This window comes from Phalacrocorax carbo, chromosome 6, assembly GCF_963921805.1.
Source record: "Phalacrocorax carbo chromosome 6, bPhaCar2.1, whole genome shotgun sequence".
Taxonomy (NCBI): Eukaryota; Metazoa; Chordata; class Aves; order Suliformes; family Phalacrocoracidae; genus Phalacrocorax; species Phalacrocorax carbo.
In genome coordinates, this window is record NC_087518.1 from 19,328,385 (window position 1) to 19,346,484 (window position 18,100).

Genomic DNA, 18,100 nt, shown 5'->3' on the forward strand with positions numbered 1-18,100 from the left:
CTGAGCCTTCAGTCTAACCTGAGCACTTAGGTAGTGAGCAGCGGGTCCTTAACAACATGATTTTGCTCTTAATGTCATAGAGTTATGTAATCTGTTGTTCTCAAATTGCATTTAAACACCTTAAAGGAAAAAAAAATTTTTAAAAAATCAGAGGATCAGACACTATTTTGTTTACACTGCTAACACCATAGAAATCAATAAAGTTACTCCTCATTTTCAAGCAAAATCAGTCCCAAGCTATTTAAAATTCACATGATGTCCACAATTGAGCACCTTTTGTGAGATAAACAGATCAATAGATGACCTGAAAATGGTATTCAGGAATAGAAATCTTACTTGCAGAGCTGTCCTATTGTAAGTCTCTTCCTTCACTAACATTATGGAGCACCGCGACTACTTACTGTTTACACATAACTTTCTACAGTAAATGCTGAACTCACAAACCCACCTACTCACCATATGTAATTTGTAGTATACAAATGCCAAGCCACTTAAGGTGCCTTTGTTTTTTCAGTAAGTGACATTTGTATGGTATCCCCACAATAGCATAAAGATCACTTCACCAGAACTCAGGGGTTATTTGCCAAAGAGAAAACAGCAATGATTTGCAGTCAGAGAAATGCATTGTGCTCACTGGGAATATGATGTATGACACCATGATGCCTACCCAGTGGCACAGAAAAATATGCTAGTTTATTACAGTATTTAAAAAACATATGAGTGACTGTATTTTAAGGTTTCAAATGTTTACACTATACACAAAGGTGATATAAATATTCATAAACTCTAGGTCTCCGTTTTAAAGCCTCTACTCTGGCTATTTCTCTTACCAGAGACTACTGTTACAAAATTGAAACCAACCACTCTAGATGCAAATTCATACCAGTCAATAAAGTTACCCACGTGTACCTTGAAGTTATTGTTTTGGTTTATTTTGTTCCCGCTGTTTTGATGAGCATCAGGTAACTATCTGATGATATTACATATGTCATACATATGTGTTCCAAATTAAATCTGTACAAAAAATTCTTTAGATTAAACTTTGGAAGAGGAAATGAAGTTGCATTCTTGGGCTTCTTCAATACAAGACTCGTCCTTTTTGGAAATGTTCATAAAGCAGTCAGATAGCTCAAGATAATGCCATATGTTCAAACTGAAAAAACAGTTCTTCCCCAAAGAGGCATGTCAGGACCACTGGTGCTGGAGAAGGAAGAAATACTTGATTCACTGCCAGCATCTGAACTCTCAGAACACTGCTGATAGGGCTCTGAGAACTGACCTCAACACCAGAGCAGCTATTTCTTTTTGTTAACTTGTTCATAGCTTCCCAACTTTTCAACTCAAAACATCATTATGAAATTTTAGTATTCCCATCTTTCAGTCTGGCTACACCTTTTCGCCCACCAGAAGTGGCATGAGTGATGTTCGTAGTTTTACTGCACATTTATAACATTCATTTTGTAGCATTAGCTTGAGTATCTGCAACCATGAGTGTGCATGCACTTAGATTTAATGAATGAGCTAAGTTTCTTATTTATAATTCATTGACCCTTTAAAACATTTCAGCACATAGTTTTCATGGATTTAGGGATCCTGGATGGAAGCCTTTAAACATCTTTAATCTTTCAACACAATATTGTGATCCATAAAGCTCCTTTTTCATCCAAAACTATTACCTTCAGCTGACATCCTGATACTGCAAATACTTGAGGGGCATAGAATTGACTGCTGTACCCATTTAAGGTGGGAAGAGTTTAGACCACAGCAGTTCAGGAGAATGAATGTTTTTTAAAATAAATAAATAATCACATAGTGGCAAATTTTTTTTGCCTGCAATTGCAATCCTACCCCACCCATTTCTGCTGCTGGCTAGTAAAAGACTGTAGCAAGGATCCTCAAATTTTTTGTCTGTTGTTCTTTCTTTTCTGATATCTTAAAACTCTGAGGACTGGTCTACTTTTAAAGACTGTATAGCTCTAGGTCATTTAAGAGTGTCACTTCTTTTATCCTAATGATAGAATACGTATCACAAGTAGACGCTCTCATATTGTAAAAAGCACCTCACACCGGTAGCTTATTTGGCTTGCCGACACGGACTCTCAATACGGCACTTGAGAGCTTAGTTCATGGTCAAAGAACAGAACACATTGAATTAACTCTAGGCATACAGCAGGCTATGTTATTCTAAAATTTCTCAAATAGCAGACTGAAATTATTCCATTCACAGAGCATACAGTTGAAATCAACAAGTAATAGTTTTTCTTCAAATACAGTACATTTTCTTAACCAAAGTAACACACTCCCATTCATAAGGGTACCAGTAACTACCATTTGTGGAGCACCCTCTATTAAAGTATCTTCCTAGTATCACACACAGACCCATCAAGTCTGTCAGCTTAACATTAATCCTGCTTCAGAACAAACACATATCATATATTTTCAGTCTTGACTGGCAGGCTAAACACAGGCCACTAAACTAAAAGGCATAAGACTGCATCTGATCCACACGGAGAAACTCTAAATTCTCAGCACAGCTGATTACATTACACTGTTCTAGAGTTACTTTTCCTACGCCATAAAGCTTCTGCTTCCAGCTAAAAGCACATTTGTTATTAATTTTTTCCAAGACATCTCCTGGGAGAAAACAACCCTTTCTTTCTGTTTAGCTTTTTAATTTTAAATTAAAAACAACCAAGCAACAAAACCAAGATAGGAGATACACATTTGACTGTGTTTAGATATAAGTGAAATTTATGCTTTCTAACTCAGGGCAGGATACAAAATCTCTTAAGTGCTATGAAAGAGACTGCCAGAGCACTGTATTTTTAAATGTCATTTTGACATCCCTTATTTGATGGCATCCCCTCAAAAACAATGGTGCGTTAAATTAGCGTATCAGAAACCAAAAGGTAAGAACTGTGGATTAGAATCTATTATCAGGGTTTAGATATCCTTGGCAGTGTTGCTAGGATTAAAAACCCTTTTATATATCCATAAACCATCATGAGCTTTGAAGGTAAGGGAACAGTACACAGAACTACATCTCTGCTTCCCTGGCCCCAAGGATGCTGTTGGTATCTGGATTTGACCTGAGGTTTGAGCAGCAAGAAGTCCCTTCAGAATCTCATCCACCTTCTCCTCTTCAGCTCCTTTTGGAGTTGTTTTGGTGTCCACAAAAATATATTAAAATCTGGCATTTACTGTTTAAGCAAGTTCATGAAGCCTTTCAAAACAGCCTTCTGTTTCTCTCTCTCTTTACTGTTTGATAATCTGTGCTGATATAGCCACACTGTAGATATGGCAAAAAACCTCTTTGAGGCTTAAGCAGGCCCCTCACCTGCATCACTGCTTTGAGATACTGCTTAGAGTTCCGCCTCAGCCCCACAGAGAATATTCTCCACCCCACCCCCCGTGTTATGGGGAGAATGTCAAAGGGTTTTGTGATAAACAAGTGTGGGTGGAAGCCTGGGGCTCTCCTCTTCGCTCCCAAGATACAGACAAAATCTGTAGCCAGCTTGCATGCAAAATTAAAAACATGTTATTAAAATATTTCTTACAGGCTACATCTGTTCTCAACACCCACAGCCTTGCTCCTGCCTACTGATGTGAGTGTTACAGCTTTAGACAGAAACCAATGTGGGGAGGAGGGCCAGTAAGGTTAATGACAGTTAGCTTTTATTATTCAGGTTGAATATGGCCAAAGTTGAGAACCTCTCTTTGCATAATGGTGAGCTATCTTTGTATGTACCCTCATATCCAGTTTTAATAAATAAGCAAGCTCAGCCTGCTGTAGTAGACAAGTTCATTACACCAGAAGAGAACTGTCACATGAGCTTTAGTGACTCTTCCAAGCCCATGCAGCGCCTTCAGCAAAAATTATTGGGTTTGCCATTTCTTACTGATGCTGTTTGATGTATTCAAGAGGGCTGGATGGTTTATGTGCTAGGGTAACTCTGACATTAAACAGGTCTGAACTTTTAAATCTGTCAATGATCGAACTAAAACTTTCTGTAGCTCTGCTTCTTAGACATATTCCACTGTTTAGACACCAGTGTGGTGTCTAAACATGCCAGTCAAGTTTTCCAGTTGCCCAGGCAGTAGTACAATTATTAGAAAGTTAATTCCAGAACCACTGTACTGAAATTGTTTTTAACAGCTATTAACCTATGTAAATGTTTGTTGTCAGCTTGGATTCCTTACAGCTGTTGAATACGTAGTATGTACTTTGTAAACCATGTTGACTGAATTTTATAGCCAGCTGTGAACTGGAAAAATGCCAAGGGGTGTTGTTAAAGTGTACAGGACACCACAGTGTCATTTTTAAAGTTTCCTAGAACTCCTGCTATTTACATAATTAAATTTGAACTTCTTTCATTCTGGTACTTTTATTATTTACATAATAATTAAAACTGGTGCTTTCTCAGGTGCACTGGTTTGAGAACATAGGAAATAAAAAGCAGTGTAAGTCTTCAGTCCAATAGTCCATTTCACTAACAGTTTCTATTAATGCTGAAATGAAAAAGTTACAACAATCTGGACAGTTGTAATTAAACATCTTCTTTGAGGTTCTTTGTCAGGAAAATAACAGAGTTTGAAAGCAAGATGAAATACAACAGGGGGAATACAGGGTAAAAGCAGATGTCATCATTTTAACAAAACATCCAAGTTTATATATAATTTTTCCCACACACAACTCAAATGGAAAAAGCAGCGGATTCTTCCCCACATCCTAGATACTTGAGGTTGCCCCGGCTTCATGTGGGAGGTTGGACTTGCTCTCTCTACCAACCTAATTATTCTAATCTCCTTGGCAATGCACTTCAAAGTGCCTAGAAACTGCAGGATAACAAAGGATTCATATGACTAAAGTACCTTTTCTACAGTAAGAAGTTTGCTTCATGACTCTACAACTTAATTTCACTTGTTCACACGCAGATTCTACTGTAGAAACAGAGTGATAGCAGAAGCCACGCTTACTTGTTGTGGCATAGCAACTACAGTGGGCAGTCAGCTGGGACCCTGCTTCAAGGGGTCATTATAACGTAGGGAATATTAGCCTACAGACCAGTTGCAAACTGAAAGTACTTGCACCATGAGATGAACCACTGCTTAAAATCTGAGACAAAGTGCCAGAATGAAGATACACTCGCTGAGAAATAGCCTCCTGTGTTCAGGATCATACTGTCAAAGAAAATGGATGTGAGCAAATAGCAAGCGATTGTCAAAGATTACGTGATTACGTGGATTTATCCATTTTTTACATTAAGGACATTTTCCCACAATGTAGAAGAACCTTAGCCATGCCAACCCCCTTTTCTAGAGTGTTTCCTTATACTATGAGGTCTTGGTATTCACAAGGAACACCAACACAAATTCAGAAGAGCAACTGCAGTTAAAGACAGAGCAAAACCAGGAGGTAAGAGCAGTTTCATTGTTGCCTAGCTGAACAAAAGTCACCTGACAGAAATACATTTCTTATTTTTCTTATCTTGCTGCAAAGAGTTCGGTTTATTTTATTACTCTGAATGTGCACAAGGGTAACTAACTCCAGTAACATCAGTTGCGTTATTCTGGCATGAACCCAGTGTAAGCAAAAGCAAAATTTAGTCTCTTGTTTGTTCTTTATAAGGCTCCCGACCCTTAAAGCATCAGACTGTTTGGAAAGAATCCCATAGCCTTCAAGTTCGGAAGGCAAAAAATCTGACTTATATAAAAAAATGCAAGTATGCCAACTAAATTTGGTATTGGTTTATACTTTGACTTAAAAAGATGCAGAAACATTTCTTTTAGAAGTTTATAGGGCCTAGCAAGAAAGCACTCTTGGTGGGTGTACTCTGCTACTGAATCTGCTACTTCTCTCCATTACTTTTGGGCAAACTGCCTTTTTTTTTTCCCCTGAAATGGAAACCACAGTTCTTGCCTAACTGCTTCATGGAAGGATTAAGAGTTTTGATAGCTATTATCAAGAGCTGGATTTTATGATAGATAAGAAAACATTTCTTCCTGAGGTTTCTTAAAGCACGGCTGTTACGAGAATAATATAAAGTCATCCTGTGTGTCACGGTAAGCTCAGCACAAGATACATTACATATTTTGCAGTCTAAAAGTAGCACAAGAGTTGTTGATTTTGAAGTAAGGACCTGGAGAGAGGCAGAAGCAGATCTACTTTGGTAAAAGTTTCCCCCCATGCTGCCAATCATTGCCTTAAATTCCTTTTCCAGCTTTATCTCTTGATCAGATCTCTTTATATAACAAATAGGAAGTGACAGCAATGGCACCAGTGATGGATGGAGTATAAATGATCCACAAAGCCTCCCTGTTTCTCTCTGGGGACTGGGCTGATTGACAAAGGTCAAATTCGCATTTATAGTCATATTCCATTTGTGGGGCTTGAAAACATGAGAGATCAGTCATAAAACTTAATACCAGATCTTTTTTCTTCCTCTTTTTTCAGAGGAAACAGGTAATTTGGTAACTGATGGTTCTGACTGCAATCACTCATCTAACTGCTGACTTGAGCCTGTTTAGGCATTTGGACCAACTTCCCAAGTCTGACAGTGTACAGGAAATGTCTCTAGAACACAGACATCTTCTCAGATGTGGATCCCCTACCTTGCTGCCCCTGCTAAAACTGAAACTGCAGAGATCAATCACCTCAACTAAGAGAACACTACCAGTTTCCTTCATCCTCTCAGCTGTTTTGTGCACTTCTGTAAAAACATACATCTTATGGATATTTTGGCTAAAAAATTTTCTTACAGAAACAGTAGAAACCTACTATTAGCAGAATAGTCTTTACAAGAGAAATAAAAAATTGATTTTAAAAAGTACATGAAATATTTAAAGCAAGAAAAACAGCACACCTGAACATCCCAGTGACATTGGAGAAAACACTATCTTCTAATTTCATTTAACTCACCACTGTAAAGTTCTTCTCTTCAAATGGCATGGACAAAGCACCCTGGCTATCAGCTGCTCCGCATTTCAGCGATATGCGCAGAATAGTCCTGGTACAGCAGAGGAGAATTGCCACACAACCTGCAATATTTGATAATGTACCAACTTCAGGAATCAAACAACATCAGTAAGCTTTATGCAGAGAGATTTCCCCATACTGTGACAGGGATGACATCTCTATTTCTAAACATAAAGGTAAGAAGTTCTAATAGATATTACTCAGTAAACATCAGTGCTACAGTTAGTCTCTAGTAAACCAGGTTCTTGTTTTACCAAAGGGTTCTGAGCTACCTATCAAAAAAAAAACCTGTCAAGCAAATGGCTTTAAGAGTGGTTCCTATTAAATTTCGCTAAAAGTCTCCTGCACTGTGTGGCACATGATTGCTCTGCATTATGCATGGCAGCTACATCTGTTACCAGAACAAGGCTGTGGGAGACACTGAATTAGCTACTGTGCGCTGAGAGTTCTGTATGGGCACTGAAACCTTAACCAACAGAATCATGAAGTGCTGTGCTAACAGACCTAGCCAAGAACTTGAACTGCTGCAAGAACAGAGCAGTTAAACATTGCTCTGCAACTATGCAGTCACTTTAGTGGCAATTACTTTTGTCACCTGCTATAATTTATTCAGAAAATACAAAAGAAGCAAGAAGATAACGGTCCATATTAATAGCTATTCAAGATGTCTTGATTTAAACACTTGTTATTTTTAAGAAGTTCCTCAGCACTGCTACTGACTGCAGTTATTAGGACCTTAGTTTTCTAGTTGGAATGCAGTATCTTCTAGCCTAATAGTCACTCACAAAAAGCTCACGCACTTGATAAGGGCTGTAGCATTCTTCCCATATCACATATCATCAATACTATTCAAGCCTCTGCAGCTGCTATATATTACTAACATAGTGATAAACTGAAGCTAATGAAAACAAGTCATTGTGTTTCTATTTACTTGAAGTACATTAGGCTCTTACAATAGCAAGCCCTACACAAACATGGTTTTGAAATTAGAGAATTTAAAGTTTTGAGAGAAAAGTCTTAATTAGCTTTGCTACATTTTTCTTTTCAAAAGTCTCAGCATATCACTAGAGAACCTCCTTCACATAGGCAAAATTGGAAGTAAAAGGTGAAGCAACTGATGTAAGATCATAACTGTATCAGAATACCGGATACTTCATGAGATCAGCTGTTTCCCTCACATTTTCACCTCTATGTGATGCAGTTAAAGTCAGAGTGGACTGCTTACAGTCCTGAGAAGTCATATAGGGACATATACTATTATGAAGGCAAAGGCAGCCAACAGAACCACAACTAGGTATTAAAGTCCTGCAATAACTGTGAACGTCCAAAGAACTTGGACAGAAGTGATCAAACACAGGACACATGCAGAGGCCACACCTCACCCAGATCTGCTTGGGCCAGCTCAACACTCACACACCAGCCAAACAGCTGATTTTAAGAAAAGATGTGCACTTGCTTCTAAAAAAAGCTAGTCTTGCCACAAATCTTTAGTTGTGAATAGAGAAGTTACTTAGAGTTTGAACTAGCATTTGTACAGCCCCACAAAGACTTCTATGAAAACCAATATCTCAGAATAGTAACAAGATGTAAAATTTCTTTTCAAGAAGGGTGATTATTCTCAGAAATATCTCAGCTAAGAGCCAAAATAGACCATTTCCCATGGTCGCAATTGGTGAAATCTTGCTATAGTGCTTCAGCATAACCAGAATGGTAAAGAACTGCTGACAATACGCCTATCTCTTTTACAGAGAAATTAGGGACTGAGAGATCTAAAACGTAACCATGTCACAGTTGAGGCAATACATCTGATATTATTAAAGGCCACATAGCCTAACATAAGTTTGTTCTAATAAGGCTATAAATCACTGCATCTCTCAACCTTCTCCTTGCTTGGCTATGTTTCTGTAGGGAATTTTTGTTCCCTATCACCCCAACCAAATGAAACGCTTACTGTTGGGAGTCATCAGAATTATTGTTTTAGACAATGTTTCAAGCACATACTTTACAGAATAAAAGCTGTGCTTTCAAACTTCCAAGGCTTCAGTTTACATGAGAAATGGACAAAATTCCATTGTTCTGTGTGTTCAAGTCCCTTACAGTACAGGAAGATCTGAATATGCAACTGAAAAGATAATGTGCATCTCTAACATACAGCTAAATGAAACCAGAAGTAACCCCACACAATGCCCACTGTCCATATATGGGTATTTGCCTGTCTGTTCTTGAAGGTTTATTCAAACTGGAGGAGAGAGTTCTTTTCTACACAGAACTTAAACCCACGTAAGGAAGTTTTAATGCTTTAAACCTTTGTGCTGTATTAATCCTAAAAATAAATAGCACATATCGTAACAGATCGCAGTCTTATGACAGGGGATGAAACTCACCAGGAGATTCAAAGCGGAGTAATTTGAAATACTCCTGTTTTGTTCCAAACCCACGCTTTTTCTTCTAAGGCAACTGTTTGGGTTGCGATGCTTCAGACTTCAAAATGAGTGTTATCCCTGCCAGCATCACAACACAGTATCTTTGAGTTGGAGTGTTCCACCATTCACAGGCAGATCAAACTGGTGCTACTTATTCTACCTGACCTTCATGCACAGGCTTCTGATTTTCCCAAGGGCTTGAGGAAGAATCAGGTCTTCTGTTTTTACCTTGGGGGGACAGAAGATAGCACCTTCTCATTCCAACTAACCTTAGGCCAAAAGACTAAAATTTGACCTTCCTATACAACGTACGCTGTTAATGATTACATAGAGGTATACAACTGTTACTACACCAAATATCAGATGATCATGACTACTAATACCATCCAAGAAATAAGTTTCCTTTAAGATTGGTACTGTATCTAGTTTTTTGTGAGTCAGACTTTCTTTTTTTAACCTCTTACCCTTAACAAGCAGATGTCAACACGTAGTGACTTTTCACCCATGGATCTGTGATCCTCTCCTTCCCATCTCTGTAATAACTACTTAAGGACACTAACATAACTGATGCTTTTGCATCTGCACTAGATCAGAAAGCAGAGACACAGCTTTGCTGGCATTTTCTGGAAACAGATGATTCCTCTGACTGAATTTCACTTCCATTAATTACTGTCTACTTCACCATACTCATCTGCAGTTCAGATTGAAGAAGGAACTTTCTACTGTCTTTGACCTGCTGTGCACCAATGTGATACCAAGGGTTTATTCTCAGGTAGTTTATTTCACTGGTAACTTCAGCTATACCTACGAAATGCACCTTACACCCACACAAGCCCTCTCTGACCCTTTGACTTTCCCTTTATGTCCATATGCCTTTCGTGCAACAACTAGCAGAGTGAAGCTGACAAACAAGCACTTGCACTGAGACACCAGCAGACTGGGTTAGCCTGTAATTTGTATTCTTACACTGTTACTCCAGGATGATTACATAGCTATTTGCAATGCCATAAAAAGGTACGAGACCAAGCCCTGCCCTTCTTGGTCAGTCATGACCCTGCAATTTGTGGTAGAAACAATCCTAGTATAGTAGAAGGGGTGTGATGGCACCATGCTTAGGTGTTTTTTGTGGGCCAATAAAATGGAGTGAACGAAAACGTTAACCTACAGTGGGAACGAGAAGCATTGCTGGCAAAGCTCAGCTCTGGCAAATCTTCCAGCTCATTAATCATGTGCTCTCAACCCTGCAGTAAAGACATGTTTTCCTCCCCAGCTATTCTGCATTTAAATATGGCCTTGTCCATGTCCTGCTATGTAACATAGTACCTGGGACTGTGCAGTATGACAGAGGCTTAGCTTAAGGGAAGTATAGTTCTAAGATATTTTGTTCAGCAAAACCATTACTACAATTGCTAGAAATACTCTGGGAGCTTAAAGCTAAATACAAAGACTTTTCTTAAAGAACAGGTTTCATAACTAATTGAAGATGTTTTTTAAAGCAACAGAAATAAGTAATGAAGAGCAATTTAAATGTACCTAGGGACTATTCTTCTTCCTAATAACAAATTAATGACCTTCCAATCATACATCTTTTTATTCATCCATGATTATAACTTTTTATTTTCCTTCTTTTTTATCATATTTCTTCAAACTTTGGAAAAGAAGTTGGAGATGTTGGCAGCTAAAATTAAGTACAGATTGCATAAAAGGTCCACACCAAGCCATTAAATATATAGGACAAATAAAGGTAAGTTAATGCAGTTATACTAAAGCTGAATCTGTCCAGAATTCTGTCTTTTTTAACATTTTTCATCCTTCTCTATTGTGTGACTGATCTAAACAAATAAAGATAGCATCATTAGGTGTGTGATTCTACAAGAAAAATATAATAATGCTCACAAAATATATGGCTATCTTAACTGAAGAAACAAATCAGGCAGAAAATTTATGAAGGAAGTTAAAAGGCATAAAAAAGGTCTGCTGGAACAAGTTGTTTGTGAAAAGGTAGAAAAAAGTTTCATTAATTTCATTCTGCCTGTGTACAGAGATCATTAAAGGAGACATTAGTCAAAAAATTAAGTTACAAGTTTTGTCCCATCTTTCACTTTTATTGAAAAGACAAAACATGACCAAAAGCTTTCAAAGCTGATGATAGTTAGCATCTCAGACCTGCTTCCTATCACATCATACTCAAGATTACTGAATGATGCAACAATCTCATCTAAAATTTTTGTGATAGAAAGGTTTAGCAGTAATACCTTCTTTCATCTCTAAGCATTTAATCAAACCCTTGCAACAAGTGGTCCTCAAGTATTGCCAAGAATCTTTTGTGCCAGTCATTACCACCCCTCAATGAAAACTTTTTTTAAGAAACAAATTAAATATGAGTAGTAGAATTGTCAGTATTAACACAGGGCAGACTCCAGAAAACAGAACTGGATTTTCCATTGCCCTAACCATCGTGGAAAATGGCTGACAGTCTCAGAGAGTCATAAGACAAGTATTTTTGCTACATTATTTCTTATTATCATAATTAAGTATATAAAGCCCGATAAGAAAAAACACACACACACACAAAAAAACAACCAGCAACAAGTTCTTACAGAAGAAAGGGGGTATCAGTACTATAAAGTACATGCAAGCAGTTTCTTTCAGGGCAGGGAAGGCAGGGAGGGAAAGAAAGAGAATGAATGACAATGGTAAAGCTTATTCCAGTAAAAATCTAAACATACTACAAAATAAAGGGTGGGTAATTCTGGTCAGTCTAGCAGGGAACAGTGATCCTTTAAAGGTTAGACTACAGTGTGCAAAGTTTTGCCTATGTTTATGGGCTAAATCAGATGCTAAGCACTACTGAAATGCTGGAGATCTAAGACAATACCCCAACAGTGGCTGATACTTTCCAAATAATTGAGAACAGCTTTTCTGCTAGGCAGGTGTTCAGCTGTACTTGAAGTTTACTTATTTCTTCTTAAAAAAAAAAGAAAAAATCCTCACTTTGAACACACCACTCAATGTTCTCTCTTTGCTTCCTAACAAAGTAAGCTTCGTTTTCCCAGGCAGTTGATCTATCAGGCTTTGTAGTCCTTAATTGCATTTTAGACAGACACTTTGTGATGCACTCTGTGTGGTGAAACAGAATACACATCATGAGATGTTCTCACTATATATAAAGAAATGCTGTTCTAATGTAACCTGCTGATTAGTACCTCCACAGACAGCAAGAAGCTATTCTCTAATGCCAGGGGAAAAGATAGGAAGGGAGGAACTATATGGCTGTACAACAGAGAACAAGAAGAAAGCCATTAGGCCTCTTCATAGAGCTCCTGAAATAGAAAACTCACTAAAAAGAGATGCCGTGGCTTTTGGATACTCTGAAAACAAAAGGTATTTTGCTTGTGCACCAAGGGCTATTTTGTATTCTACCTCCCTATATTCTGCTCAAGGAAGACTGCCTACACAAATGCTGAGATAACAATAGGATCATAGCAGAGGCGAGAGTGTTCACCACTCAGGCTCAAGAGGAAACCAAAGCATAATACTAAGCAGAAACTGTAGCCCAAGTTCTGCACTCAGTGTGTCTGGCCCAGTGCAGCAACAGTAACAGCTGCAGCCCATGTGCTCCTAGTTCATACCTTTAGAAGAGTACAACCTAATCCACATTTTCAGACTAGAACTTCTGCTGATATGACTCATATTTTGTGGATCTGCATTCTGTCAGGCCAGCAGCGATAGATTAGCTGGGAAGCACAGCAAGGAGAAGATACTTGTGTATGAAAAACACCATGGTGAAATAAATTTTGTCATAGAAAAAATTGAGTTAACCTGAAATCCCAAAACACCTTCCTTTCCTATAGAAGTATCTTAGAAAGATTAGTCTGTAGCGAATGAGAAGTTAAGCCTTTGCTAGCATTGCTAAGGTGGCCTTCTAGAGGGTGCTTCAGAACAAGGGTTAATCTAGCCTCTGTCAATTTACTCATACTCTGTTATAATAAAACACCTTGCTAACCACAACAGGAACTGTCCCTCCCTGATAATATAGCACAGCTGCAACACATCGAAAGATACAAGAAATGGAACATTACTCACTACAAACAGTCGAGCTCTTCCCAAAATTCACTCTTTTAGGTGACTCAATTCCCTTAGATGTATTATTCCAACAGACACAATATCCCTCTTCAAACAGTAGAGCTCAAAGCTCTGCTTTCTAAATACAGAAAGGACTTCAAATTCAGTTGAGTACAGTAGGATGCTATGATGGAGACAATTACCATGATTTCCAGATGTTTTCCAGCAGCTCTGGAGACAGTTTTCCAGTGACTGATCGAAGATACAATGAGAATCTTCTGTGAAAAATGGAAACTGAAACAATACCATGAACTCTCAGTAAAGGCCTCACACAGTTTCATGGCAGATTAGCAGCAAAGTCACTTTAAGCAGCTGGAGCTGGGTCATCTGTAGTGCCCATGTGTGGCAATGGACAGAACTTGTCACTTATACTGGAACAACTATTCATAGAGCTGTGCTGTAAAGAGGATCAGTGACAAGATCCAAGTTTAAAAAAAATTAAAATCCATAAAGAAAACCACACACACACTTTACACACATCCTTTTTGTGGTGGTTTCAACAGTCCAGTATGGAACACTACATAAACAAACCCTGCAACACATGCGAATAGCTGCTCAACGGAGGTGAGAACAAGATAGATAACTGTTAGGAGAGGTCTGCCAAGTCAGTAGCTCATGAAACAACAACTCTACCCATATCAGCAAAAGTTGATATTGTTACACTAAAGGCATAAACTAGCTAATATTATTATCCTAAGTGATGGGCATTAGATGTTGTCTTACTCTACAGCTCTTCCACTGTAATAGTGAGGATAAGTAATTTATTTTAGTTCCTAAAGAAGACTCTGGGAACTGGGATGGATTCTGGAGGTGAGAGGTCCTAGATCATGCAAAAGAGAGAAGGTAAGGATTTTTCACTTTGTTTCCAACAGGCAGTAAAAAAGCCCCTTTCCAGCTGAGATCTTCCGATCTTAGCTGCACATGGTTTGCAATATTAAATGGTGGACACCTGATTTAAGGGAGTAAGGAGTACAGGCACAGCACAAAGTATCTCATTTCGTAACAAACCTCATGATCTCTGCTGCCCAAGTTCACAGCCTCACCTGACCAGAAAGTACTGAACCTGCGAGATCACACATTTGGTTTTCTGAAAGACAATATTCTCAGCAGAGAATGGGATAAAAACCACCAGCTCATCCCCATATTCTGACTAGACCTCTGAAAATTACAGCCTCCATAATACCAAAGTCACAGGGGCTGGTTTGTCAGTGAGTATTACGGAAAGTTACCAACTCCCCAATAACTTCTTAATTCCTGGCTTTAATATGTCCCAAACCAACCATTGCAATAAATGTGTGGTCTGAGGGGCACAAGGCATAACACTTCCCTTTTATTCTTTTACCTCTTTTGCTCCAGCTAATAATGTTGTTGAATGTGGTTAGTGACACTGGCACTCTACCTCAGAAAACTATAATTTAAAAGCACACTTGTGTTTTTCATTCTCTTCCCTCCTCTAGGAACTGATTCTGTGGAGAGCAGAGCTAAAAACTGCTTTCATGTTGTTACTCAAAGGTTTAGGGGCAAAGTGACAAAAAGGAAAGCATATGGCAACTCTAGTAAAGCAATTAGTTTCTACAAAAGTTTGGGTTTGGCCCCATTCTCCACCCCCCGGGCTAATTTCCATCCCTTCTATACTGTCCATACCTGTTATAGTACTTTGCTATCAAAACATGAACAGGGCAAGACTGAAAGCAGCTGCATTGTCACTAAAGGTATCTCTATCAAGATATACAGGGAAGAGAAGAGGGCACCATGAATCTTAAAGATAACGATAGCACAGAAATAACTCTTGTTCCTGAAGTACAGGCCTTCAGCAGAGATGACAGGGGAAGTCTTTCTTTCATGTATTAAGAACATGAAGAGTTTCAAATGTTTTGTTTCAGCTGCTGCAGAACATGAGAAAAGGTGGGAGCTAGAGAGAGAAATTCTCCCACCCAGACTTAAGCTGTCAGAATGGAAATGAAGAGAAGAAATCAAAGAAAAAAGAACCCATGATAATATCATATGACTCACAAGCTCTAACAAACTGCCTTCAGAAATACCATCGGGTAGGGTAAAGGCTCTTTTCAATTTACACATCCCAAGATTACTGCAAAAGGAAACACCAATGTTTTCCTCCAAATCTTTAAGGAGAAAGAGCTTCATGTTTTTGCAGCTGCACTTGCCAGAACACTGTTCCCACCAGTCCCTTGGTTCTTTCCTCAGATGTCCCATAGTTCAGATTCTTTTAAGGATAACTGTTGAAACCTCATATTAGGCCCCAGAACACAGAGACATAACCCATGTCTTAAGAGACTTCAAATGATTCTCCCATCTTGCAGTTGGTATAGCTCCTGCTCTACAACACTGCCAAAAAGAACCCAACACAGCACAGTGACCAAGTCAAAAACATGAACTTCTTTATGTTTATTTTTCTACTTCAGGATGCAGAAGCTGTCAAAAGTATACACACTCTGTTCAAAGCAGCAGATGGGTACACATGCCTTGAATTTAGAAGTTGCTCACATGGACCTATGTTGGAGTCTTTTAGAAGTCCTTTCACAAAGCTGAGAACATCAGAGCAAGGCTCAACACCTACAAAGAGAATATTTTCTTTTGTTCTCCCTGGCAACGTTAAGCACGTTCCTGTCAGTGCTCACAGACAGCCTTTCAGTATTCACTCCCATAATAAGGTTGTACCTCATTAAAGAGAGAAGTAAGACAAAGCAGCCCTACAGGCCAGTTATCTTGACCGTGCCTTTTCCTTAACTCTGCCTGCAGAAGCAGTCAACCTAGTAAAAGACTAAGAATATGAATACAGATGGGCTAAATTTAAGGGGGGGAGGGGTAGGAATATTACAAGATGATAGCAAGTAAGAGACATATCTAGTTCAATTTTTTTCCTTGTACCTAATCCAATTGAATAAAAAATAATTAAAGGATCATGAAAAAAATACCTGCAATACCTATGGAGTACTACCCCTGCACATTAAGTTAACTAAGCTTTCTCTGATCTATAATGCTTGCCTAACACTTTACACCTGTAAAGACACTCCAACATCTTAAAAAAGAGACTTGTTTACTGTGCTGACCTACACTCTACAAGCTTGTAAAAAGTAATCAGTATTTTGCAGCAATTAAGACCATACACCATACATAGCACAAACAACAGTAACATTCTTCATTGCAGGTCTGTTCTGTTTGAAATAAAAAAAGGTTGGAAGCACTCCACCTCCATATTGCGCTGAAGTCACTTTGAAACTTTCATGGGCTAACATTTGCCTTAGAAATAAGGATTTAAAAATCAAAATAGCCTTGGTTGCCTCTGCAGCATGAACTGTACATAAATGCAGTTCAGTAGCACAGCACATGTGACATGTTGGCAACCTTAAAACAGGTGTCAGACCGGAATACCACTCTTACTAGCAGGGACTTCTTCCTCATTCTAAGATCCATTTCACAGGTAATGCAACCAAAATAGTTCACTCTATAGCCCCACAAAGCACTCCAGGAGGTTTAGTCAGTGTGTGATGATGGACACACCCTTCCTTCAAGGACTAAAGATAGGAGACTGTTAAGGACTCCTAAAACAGATTTGGTGAGTGATGTAGTACTACTCGCCATCAGAGACATTTTTTTAGCTCAAGGTTTCCCTGCAGTCATTTAACCCAATGATATCTGAGTCCTCCTTAACTACTTGCCTTGAGCATAGCTAATGATTATGTGATTAATCTGTATAACCCTTGATTCTAAACAACTCTTGTCAACTCTTGTTGACAAGAGCAGTTGACAAAATTGCTTTCCTAGCTCCTCCACACACAGCAAGTGCAAGTCATGCAAAATAAAATCTTAGAAGGCAGTGGCAAGGTCATCTGAGCCTTCTGTATCACTTAATTCTAAGTATATATACTAATCCAGCCAGAACAGCAGAAGATGTCTTTGCTTTCTTCAAAAAAGAAAGTGAAACTTGACCCTTGCTTCAAACAAATGGCAGCAGGTTATACACCTGGTAAAATGTTCCAAAATTAAACTTCAAATGGTAATGAGTCCGGAGTTTTACATGGAATCATTTACCAAGCCAGGTTTTAGCAGAATCAAAGGGCTTTAAACAAAACAAATCAAAGGGCTTTAAACAAAAAAACCCCCAAACAAACAGAAATATCACCACAAACCAAAAAGCCCACCTGGTGAAGCCCCTGTTTTTAAGCTTTTTCATAAAACTTGTGAAACTTCTTAGCTTGTTGACAGCACAGACTGCATTAATCTGGGCTTTCCACTGTTCTTTGAAAGGGTACACCAAGATTAAATTTTCAGTAAACCACAGCTGGTGCATTTGCAAATGAACAGCCAAAACACATATGAAGAGAATTATTCCTTTTAATCCCCTGCATAGTATCTATTTCCTTCTCTGATAGTGGAGAACACTGATCTCAGCTTTTGTAAAAATTTATGCACCATGCCTAAAACTCCTGGTGGTATTGAAAGTTCCACTGCTTAGCTGCAATTAACTGTGATTCCAACTGCCCCAAATAATCCTGAGAATAAGCCCTGCATTCTGTTATGATTGCCTCTCCTGCTTATGTGCCAATAGATAAAG

General features: G+C 38.6%; 1 long non-coding RNA gene across 1 annotated transcript in view; it reads right to left on the reverse strand.

Annotated features, from left to right (window-relative positions):
- The window catches only part of LOC135313853 (uncharacterized), a 61,610-nt gene that overhangs the window by 21,766 nt on the left and 21,744 nt on the right, over positions 1-18,100 (reverse strand). Inside the window, exon 4 of the long non-coding RNA XR_010373345.1 lies at positions 6,920-7,038. This is a non-coding gene — a long non-coding RNA (uncharacterized LOC135313853). The remainder of the gene's footprint in view (positions 1-6,919; positions 7,039-18,100) is intronic.